Source organism: Pinus tabuliformis, chromosome J (genome assembly GCF_031772625.1).
Source record: "Pinus tabuliformis cultivar Carrire ecotype Pingquan chromosome J, CPIR1, whole genome shotgun sequence".
NCBI lineage: Eukaryota > Viridiplantae > Streptophyta > Pinopsida > Pinales > Pinaceae > Pinus > Pinus tabuliformis.
In genome coordinates, this window is record NC_142295.1 from 1268031895 (window position 1) to 1268041310 (window position 9416).

The 9416-nt window shown below is 37.0% G+C and overlaps 1 long non-coding RNA gene across 1 annotated transcript; it reads right to left on the reverse strand.

Moving 5' to 3' along the window:
* Window positions 1–2538: 2538 nt before the first annotated feature.
* Window positions 2539–4641, reverse strand: LOC149231874 (uncharacterized). Its single transcript, XR_016247490.1, has 3 exons — window positions 4474–4641; window positions 4133–4289; window positions 2539–2929 (listed from the first exon to the last, which is right to left on the reverse strand). It is a non-coding gene; the product is annotated as an uncharacterized LOC149231874 (long non-coding RNA).
* Between the last annotated feature and the right edge of the window lie 4775 nt (window positions 4642–9416).

The following is a 9416-nucleotide window of genomic DNA, read 5'->3' on the forward strand; positions in this document are numbered from 1 at the left end:
CCAGATTCTGCAACTTAGGATTGCAAATCTTCTAAATTCCGCAGTATTGGGTTATGGGAATGTTCATGTGGCCTATGCAATTTCTCTGTGGAACAAGTTCTTATTGTGGATGCTACCCTGTAGGCATTTGCTTGTCATCTTCATTGCTCCACACCAAATAGATGCGTGATGTTGTTGCCTCTATTTTTCACTTCCGTATTACTAATGAACAATAAGACTTTGCCGCTAGCATACCCATTGTGCTACGTTCACAAATGCAGGAGGAAATCTAGAGGCAAACACTTTTAAAGAATCATTGGACAAACATATAGCAGTTATAATTATATCCTATTTCCTTGTATTATAGTGATTATGCACTTGACATCCTAAATACAATTCAAGTTTTACTCAGAACCCATAGTTAATCCCCTATTGGGTACTCGTGTACATCAGTGACAAGATCTGTAAGTTACAACTCCAAAGACCATAAATTTTCCTTCCATACTGAATGAATTGGTTAACCTTCTTTGCAAGCTTCACTAGGCAATCCCTGACTGGGAATGCCTCTTTGTGGCTTTTGGTTATGCAACTCCCTATTGCAGGTTATTGTAGTCTGCAATTCAGGTTGCTGTGCTTGTCAGCATTTGAAGAGCACAAAGCTAGCTTATAGGCTTACTTCTTTCAGAAAGATAGGTTTTTCAGTTCTCCCATCTGCAACTTTAAAATGCAAATTTTCTACATTCCACAACATTGGGTTATGTGTATGTTCCTGTTGCTTATGCGATTTTTCTATTCAGCTACAATTCCTTGATGTCAATGCTCCCATCTTCTGCAACTTTAGAATGCAAATTTTCTAATTCCACAACATTGGGTTATGGGCATGTTCCTATTGCTTATGTGATTTCTCTATTCAGCTACAATTTCTTGATGTGAATGCTGCCTTGTAGGTATTTGCGTGTCATCTTCATACTCATTCCATATTGCAAATTCGGTACGTTTCTTATTCAATTTCCATGACATAAAAAGCCATGTGTGCATCAAATTTTATTGCTGGGAAAAGAAAGGATGCAGTGTAACAAGAGAACTGTAACCTGAATACAGAAACAACAGCTAGCCAATGAGCAAGGAATGTGCAAAAGCAACCAGCAACTCATGTCACAATTCCATGACAAGAACTTTATCAGTTCACGCCCGAAAGTTTTCCTTTCCAATGCCTTTGAACTAACAATAAATGTATAGGTTCACAATTAAGTGATTCGCAATTACGTCATGTAGATCTTGCTAAAACATCAAAGGAAATATGGGAACATTTGGCTCAATTGTTTGGTGTAAAATCTACAAATGCAAAATTTTCCATAAAGCTGCAATTATTTAGTCTGAAAATGAATGAGGAGACATCTATGTCCAGTCATATAAATAATTTAATGTCTCTTTTAAGACAATTAAGTGAAGCTGGGACTAAGGTGGAGGATGAAGATGTTAAAGCTATATTATTAAATAGTCTTCCTTCAAGTTATAGTAATGTTGTTTTCACTTTGAGTCAAATGTCTACACAAACATTGCAAGAGACAATTGCAGCACTTCTGGGGGAGGAAAAGCGACTGAAACCAGAGGATGCCGAAGAGAACTCTCATGTAGAAAATACCTTGTGGACAAAGTCAAGGATGAGAAAGAAAAATGCAAACAAAGGTGACATTGAATGCTACTATTGCAGGAAAATTGGGAATACAACGTGGAATTGCAGAAGTCGTGCTAGTGATGTGTTAAAAGGGAAAGAATCAACAAATATAACCACGGATGAATACCAATTGAATTCTGATGATGAATTCAATGAAGAGAGTGAACCTATTAAACTCTTTTAAAAATAACCAGCAGTTCAACTATGTGTCTAATGCCAGTACTTAAAGATCAAGTAGCAGTAAGGCTCAATATGGATGGTTGTCCAGATAGTATGGCAGTTGCGGATCTAAGGAAGGATCCCTCATTAGTGGTAGACATGGAAGTGGTTTCCTAATGAGGTTATGCGACAGATTGGGATGCTATCCAGTAATTGACTTCGGGAGGTCCTTGATTCAGGAGTTGAGGAAGGGAACTCGGGAATCCAACTTGCCAACTACACCTTTCCGAGGGTTATGAGGCAACTTGATGGAGCATCTACTGATAAGCTTGATTATTTTTGTTATTTTCATGTAATGTAATCATTAAGGGGGGATGTTGGAGTTAATGCTTACATTCCATATTTAAGAAGTTGGTTTGTGATGGTTGAGAAATCCTCTCAACCTCTCTATCTAATTTAGGAATAAGTTGGATCTCAGAAACTCTATTTAAAAGAGTAATCTGAATGTAATCGTGTGTGAGTGTGTATACACATACACCATTGGTGCATAATATGATTGTGTTTCTGTAATTGTGTATGATTTAACGATTTCTATCTAAAGACTGCAAAAGGAAACTGTCAACAAGGACACACAAGTCAACACAAGTACGTCTTCAGCATATATATATATATATATATGAGTGTAAATTATCCAAAGACTTGAAGCATCAAAAAAACATAAAGCTCCAGCCAACTATTCTCTTTAAATTTCATTAGAGATCACAAACATTTCTACTTATAAAAGTTTCTTTTGGAGGAGATACAAAAACAAAACTGGGATTATATCCCTTTTCTTGATCAAAACGGTTTAGAAAAGACTGGAACTACTTTAACAAGGATAATTTTACACAAAGCACCTTGTTCTTGAAGCTTTCTAACTGCAAAACAAAGCCCTGGGATGGCCTTCATCATTGAGGCTGAAGTTATAACAAATCATTTACAAAATCATAGAGATAGCACCATGGAAATTAGAATCTGAAATGAGTTCAACGTTGTTGCCCAGTATAACGCCTCTGCAACATCAAGCCTCTTCAGAAGTGTAAATAAAACCTTCTACATAATGCTACAGAACCCCTACAATTACATCATAACATACAAATAAATAGACCAAATGTCATGGAACATGAAATTGAATAATAATTTTGAAATAATCAATGTTTTTATCAACAATGATCAGTGGAAAATTGGGCTGTTGTACTTGTTGTCATGGTACATCTCCTACAAGAATCGTGTCTCCTTCATTATCCATCTGGTTTGGCTGGAAGTATAATAGAAATATGTGGTTAAGAACAGCTGGCCTCAGATACACAGGCAGATCAATCTTCAATGTGATCAAAATCAAAATCCGACGAGGAAAAGCTCTCTTTGTTTTCCATCAGAGATCAAAAATAAGATTACCATCATGACCCATTATAGAAGAGTTAGAGAGACTATGCCAGATCATTACATTCACCTAATGGGTCATTAATCAGAGGAAACTATTCTGCATTCATGCTTTTCCAGAAAAGATAACAAGTTTTGCCAGAGCATCTGACCGCACGTATTGTAAAATATGGTGCGGACTACCACTGGCCATCAAAACAATAGCGAGATTCGACATTGCATAATAAAAATAGAGCTGTCATAAGTTGCCCTAGATGAAATTGAATCATACTGTTCAAACAATCAAGCGAGATCATCAATGATCAGTGGAATATTTATATGGATCATTTCCTACCAGCATCATATATCCCACGTTATCAGTGCACACAACCCACAAGCCCCTCCTAGGATCCAGAAGTTCTCCATCCATATTACACATTTAAGGGACATGCGAATCTGCTTCATTTTGACCGGCAGTGTTGCAGAAATTTGCTGCTCATTGAGATGTGATGGTAGACTATTTACTCTCGCCATATGCCCCGTTATTATTTTGATGGCCAGGCTAGTCTGCAACGTTCATCTACAATAATATAGGCCTAGTCATATGGAGGACTTTCATCTGGATGTTGAAGGTGAAAGTTGAAGCATGAATGCATAACAATTTCATCTAATAAACAACTCATCCTGTGGATATGATTATATAGCAAAGTCTATGCACTTCTTCTATGTTGCATCATAACTGTAACCATATTTTTGCTTTCAAGTGGTAAAATTGATGTCACTGACACCCGTAACAGATGTATAAAGACAACTCAATCCTGAAAAAGAAATTTCGTGTAGCCAATCCCTATAGGCTGAGGGTTAGGAACCTTGGCCTGAACGGACAACTTATGTGGCTGAGATTTGATGTCTTACTCTTTAAGTTCCCCATGGAAACAAGCCAAGCCCCAGTGCACCGCGCACATCAACTTGCCTTTCGTTAAATAACTGAGTCTGATATATTTCCTACTAGATCTCAGTGAAAACCTTTTTTCTACAAGCGATTCCTTTCGGTATACTGATATCCTATTTGCTGCAAAAAATACAGCCTCAAACAATAAGAGAGTGAAATTAATTATTAGTAGTGAACACTGAATAGCGTTTACAATAAAGATCCAAGCATTCTGATTATCATCTACATGAACAAACACAACAATAAAGAAAAGCTCCGATCTGACACCACTAATGGCAGATCAAAGATCATTTGATTAACTCACCTCACCAACTGATCTCGAGTAGATGAAGTTCTGCTTATTATGACAACCGCACCTTTTGCACAGAGGCGATGGATTATCGCACCTCATCGATACATAAATTTAACCCCAAGTGCCTTTCCAGCCATCAACATAAACATTAAGTGTTTTTCCTATATTAAAATCCTATAAATCTTGTAAGATTAGTAACCGGCCCTCGACATAGGAAACCGATGATGTCACCACTGAAACCCTAAAAACCGGAAACCGATCATGTCACCACCGAAACCCTAAAAACCCAAAACAACTGAAGCTAAGAACCCTGCTCGCCATTAAATGGGATAAGGGAATAATTCACAACATCCATAGATATTATTTATAATAAAAAATTAAATTATCAATAAATATTTAAATATTTATTAATGAGTGTTATATGTGAAATAAATAAATAAAAAACAAAAACAAAAAACTCATACTTTGCCTGAATATATGCTATGCGATGATTCTTATATGGTAAGTTTATGGCTACTCAGTATAAAAATAAAATGGAGTGCTTTATTTCTCCTTTTTTCTCCTAGGAAAAGAAGTAGTTTTGTTTTTTTGGTTATTCAAAAAAAAGCAAAAATATATGTAGGTTTTATGAAGTAGAGATCGTTACAATAGTCTCTCAAATGACAACTTTTGGGAAAGGAGCAAAATGCTAATAATCCCAAAAAAAAATAAAAATGACTATATTCAAAACAAGGTATAGTACCAAAATATATCCAAAATAAGGTATAGCCAAATTTTTGTTACTATATCCAAATAAGGCATAGTTTAAACTAGATGAGAAAATAAATAAAACGTATATATCTTTGGAAAGAGCTTTTTTATAAGAGTTTTGTTGTATGGGCTAATATTGGCCGATAGTTAAATTTTTATGTTTGAGTTAATATTGGAACATAAGCTAAATTTCTATGTTTTTTTCAAAATAAAAATGGTTAATTTTCATTTTTAGTTTTGCCCAAACTTTATATTATAAAATTATTTAACCTTAAAATTCACTAAATTTTTATATAGAGACTATAAAATTATTAAAAATTTGAATATTTCTACAAGATATAGTCAAACATCTTGCGAATTGCATATCATAGACTAGTGAGATTTACCAATGTTTCTAAAGATTAAGATAATTTTTCATCCTTGAAAATTTATATGTTGTCAACCAATCAATTAGGCATTTGGAATCTCTAAAAATTTGAATGCATTTTATATTTTTCAAATATGCAAGAACCATAAGAGCCCATCAAACAATTAACTCTACTTTTGTGTTTGTTCCTCTCCCTATACCATTTTTTGAACTATAAAGACTCATTTCAGTGATTTTAACCATTCCCTTAGCATGTGTCTCTTTGAGCAACTCCATCTAGAAAACCATCCGGAAGACATTAAGATATAATTGGGAAATTGATCCTTCTTATATTTTTCCTTTTTTTTGCTTCACGTTATATTCCCTGAAGTGTGACACAATCTTCAAGGATTGATGAATCATATCAATTTTTGAGTTTTTAAAAGTAACCATGTTTCTTAGTAATCAAATTCCCAAGCAACAATTTTTTTTTTAATTTTTCGATCCAATGTCGAAGGGATCCTCAAAAGAGATCTGATTTATCTTCTCTTTTATACCAAAACTTGTAAAATTGATTGCCATATTTCCTTGGCAATATTACAACATACAAACAGATGGTCAACTGATTCTTTCTAGATCATACAGAGGCAACACAAATTGGGCCCTAAAAATCTTTTTTATGGGATTTTTCCAAGCTAAAATTCTATTTTGCAAAATTACCCAAATAAAGCATTTCATCTTGTTTGGGATGTTCCATCTCCAAATTGTATTATTCCACCAGCAAACTCTCTGATCTACAATTGAATGAGCAATGGCTTCATATGCATATTTTGCTCTCACCTTACCAGAATAATTGTCTGAGCTCTAGACAAACAAATCATTGGAGTTATTTAAACGTATACCATTGTTGTATAACTCCTTATGAAGGAGTCCATTCACCACCCAAATATCAAACCAAACCCAAATTACCATAAAAATAATAATTCTAAATTTGTTCATTCTTTTAATTAATTGCTCTACAAGTTTTTTTTCAATAATTTGATGCTTTTTTTCTATGTTGAGGGGACTTGAATAGCTATATGTATAGTTGTATGGTATGAGTACTTGTTATCCATGCTGCAAGGCGGATAATAACATATTGCGTTGACTATGTATTAATTTTATTTTGACCAATAATTAAACTAGTAATTTATAAAGTCTAATTTATATTTATTTTTTTTAATTCTATTTATTTAAAATATGATTGGCTTACAAGGCTAGAGTCTTATTATGTAATCATAACTAAGGTACAATTGTCTTCAATTCATTCTGCTACTGGAATTCCTTGTTGAGTACGAAATTGTACAACATTGATCTCATCAATCCCCTGCATGTGGATTCAGCTCATTCTACCGGACGTGCCCCGTCATCCAACGATGTTGTACAACCTCCCCTCTCATAATACAATAAATGAGACAACTTTTCGACAATCCTGCAGTTGGTAGATTGCTCCACTGTGACTCCCGAAGGGATTGTGGAAGATGTCTTGGTCTCTGTTGACTCTTGGGAGTACCCTGCGGACTTCTTGGTCCTTCAGCCAAAGGCAAAGCTCACTGGATACCCCCTCATTTTGGGAAGGCCTTGGTTAGCCACTACGGATGCTTACATCAATTGTCGAGCTGGAAGCATGACCATCAAAAATGGGCCCATGTCCAAGTAGCTAGTCCTATATCCTCCTGCCCAACCTCTGCTAGAACATGACTTACCACTCTGGTTGGAAGAAAGAGATGAGGATGAGGTCTACTCTGCACCATTGTACACAGTAGAAACCACTAGGGGAGGCCCTCAAATCGAGGATGATTTGATTGAGAATTTGATTCAAAATCCACCTCCCAGTGCACTGTCCTTAGAGGAATTGGTGGAAGATACCCAAGCCAGCACCTTAGTGGACCTCTGTGTGACTGATCTGACCTCTCCCAGAGTTAAGAATGTGGAGTTTGGTCCCGAAAGAACTTTAAAGATCAGCTCCTCCCTATCTCCCTCCTAGGAGAAGGAGCTGTGTAGCTTACTGAACAATCATTTAGATGCTTTCGCTTGGAGCTATAAGGAGATGAAAGGAGTCCATCCTTTGGTCTGTACCCATCACATTTACATTAAAGAAGATTGTAAACCAGTCAGGCAGCCTCAGAGGAGAATGAATCTAGCCCTTAAAGACATTGTCAAAGAAGAATTGCAAAAATTGTTGGACGCAGGATTCATCTACCCTATCTTTGATAGTGAGTGGGTCTCACCTCTAGTGCTTGTGCCCAAGAAGAACGGGAAGTGGAGAATCTGTGTAGATTACCGAGAACTTAACAAAGCCACCAAGAAAGACCATTTCCCTTTGCCTTTCATAGATCAAGTGTTGGATGGACTGGCAGGGAAGAAGTTCTTCTCTTTCCTAGATGGGTTCAGCGAGTATAACCAGATCCAAATAAGCCCGGAGGACCAAGATAAAACCACCTTCACTTGTCCATGGGATACCTTTGCCTACCGAGTCCTTCCCTTTGGGCTATGCAACGCTCCTGCTACTTTCCAGAGAGCAGTATTGAGCATATTTTCTGAGTTGGTACATGATTCGATAGAAATCTATATGGATGACTTTACTCCTTATGGGTCCAACTTCCAAGAAGCATTGACTAATCTGGGAAAAGTCCTAACTAAGTGCATTGAGATGAACCTGTCCCTCAGTCCCGAAAAATGTGAATTCCTGATGATTGAAGGGACCATGCTAGGTCATACCATTTCTCAGCAAGGATTACAGGTGGATCCTAGTAAGATTGCTATCATCCAAAAGGTCCCACCTCCTCAAAAGGTAAGAGATGTTCGGAGTTTCCTAGGCTTAGCAGGTTATTATCGAAGATTCATTAAAGATTTCAATAAGCTAGCCTCACCATTGTTTGGCCTCTTAGGGAAAGATGTTGAGTTTAAATGGACTGACAACTATCAAGGGGCTCTGGAAGAGTTGAAAGATACGCTGGTGTCCGCCCCGATCTTGAGAGGTCCAAACTAGGCCCTACCTTTCCACATCCACACTAATGTCTCGAACAAAGCCATAGGGGCAGCCTTAGGACAAGTTGAGGAGACACTGCCATATGCCATATATTTCGTCAGCAAAAACCTGTCCAAGGCAGAAATGAACTATACTGTAACCGAGAAAGAGTTCCTAGTTGTAGTCCATTCCCTAAACAAGTTCAGACACTACATCATTGGTTATCAAACATTTGTACACATTGATCATGCTACGATTATATATTTAATAAATAAGCTTGATGTAAATGCTTGTATCATTAGATGGTTACTTTTGTTGCATCAATTTGATTTGACTATTGTCAACAAGCCAGGTAAGGAAAATGTTGTTGATGACTCCTTGTCTAGATTGGATTTGCCTACAGGTGAAGAAGGAACAGTGGATGACCAGATGCCAGATGAACATCTGTTTGCTATCTTAGTACTCTCTCCATGGTTTGATGATATAGCAAATTACTTGGTTTCAGCACAATTCCCTCCGCATCTATCCTCAAAGGAGAAGAGCAGAATCGTAAGGAAGAGCGCCCCATTCACTTGGATCGGGGGCAACCTGTTTAAACTTGGCCTAGATCAAATCTTGAGGCGTCGTGTTAGGGAGGAGGAAGTCTTTGACATCCTCCTAACCTGTCATGACGGACCTTGTGGAGGCCACTTTGCAGCAAAAAGGACTGCCTTCAAAATTCTACAGGCAGGTTACTATTGGCCTACTCTTCATCAAGATGTTAGAAGATACATCAACCAGTGTGACCAATGTCAGAGGAAGGGGAAACCGACTCCAAGGGATGAAATGCCTCTCCAACCTCAAGTGACC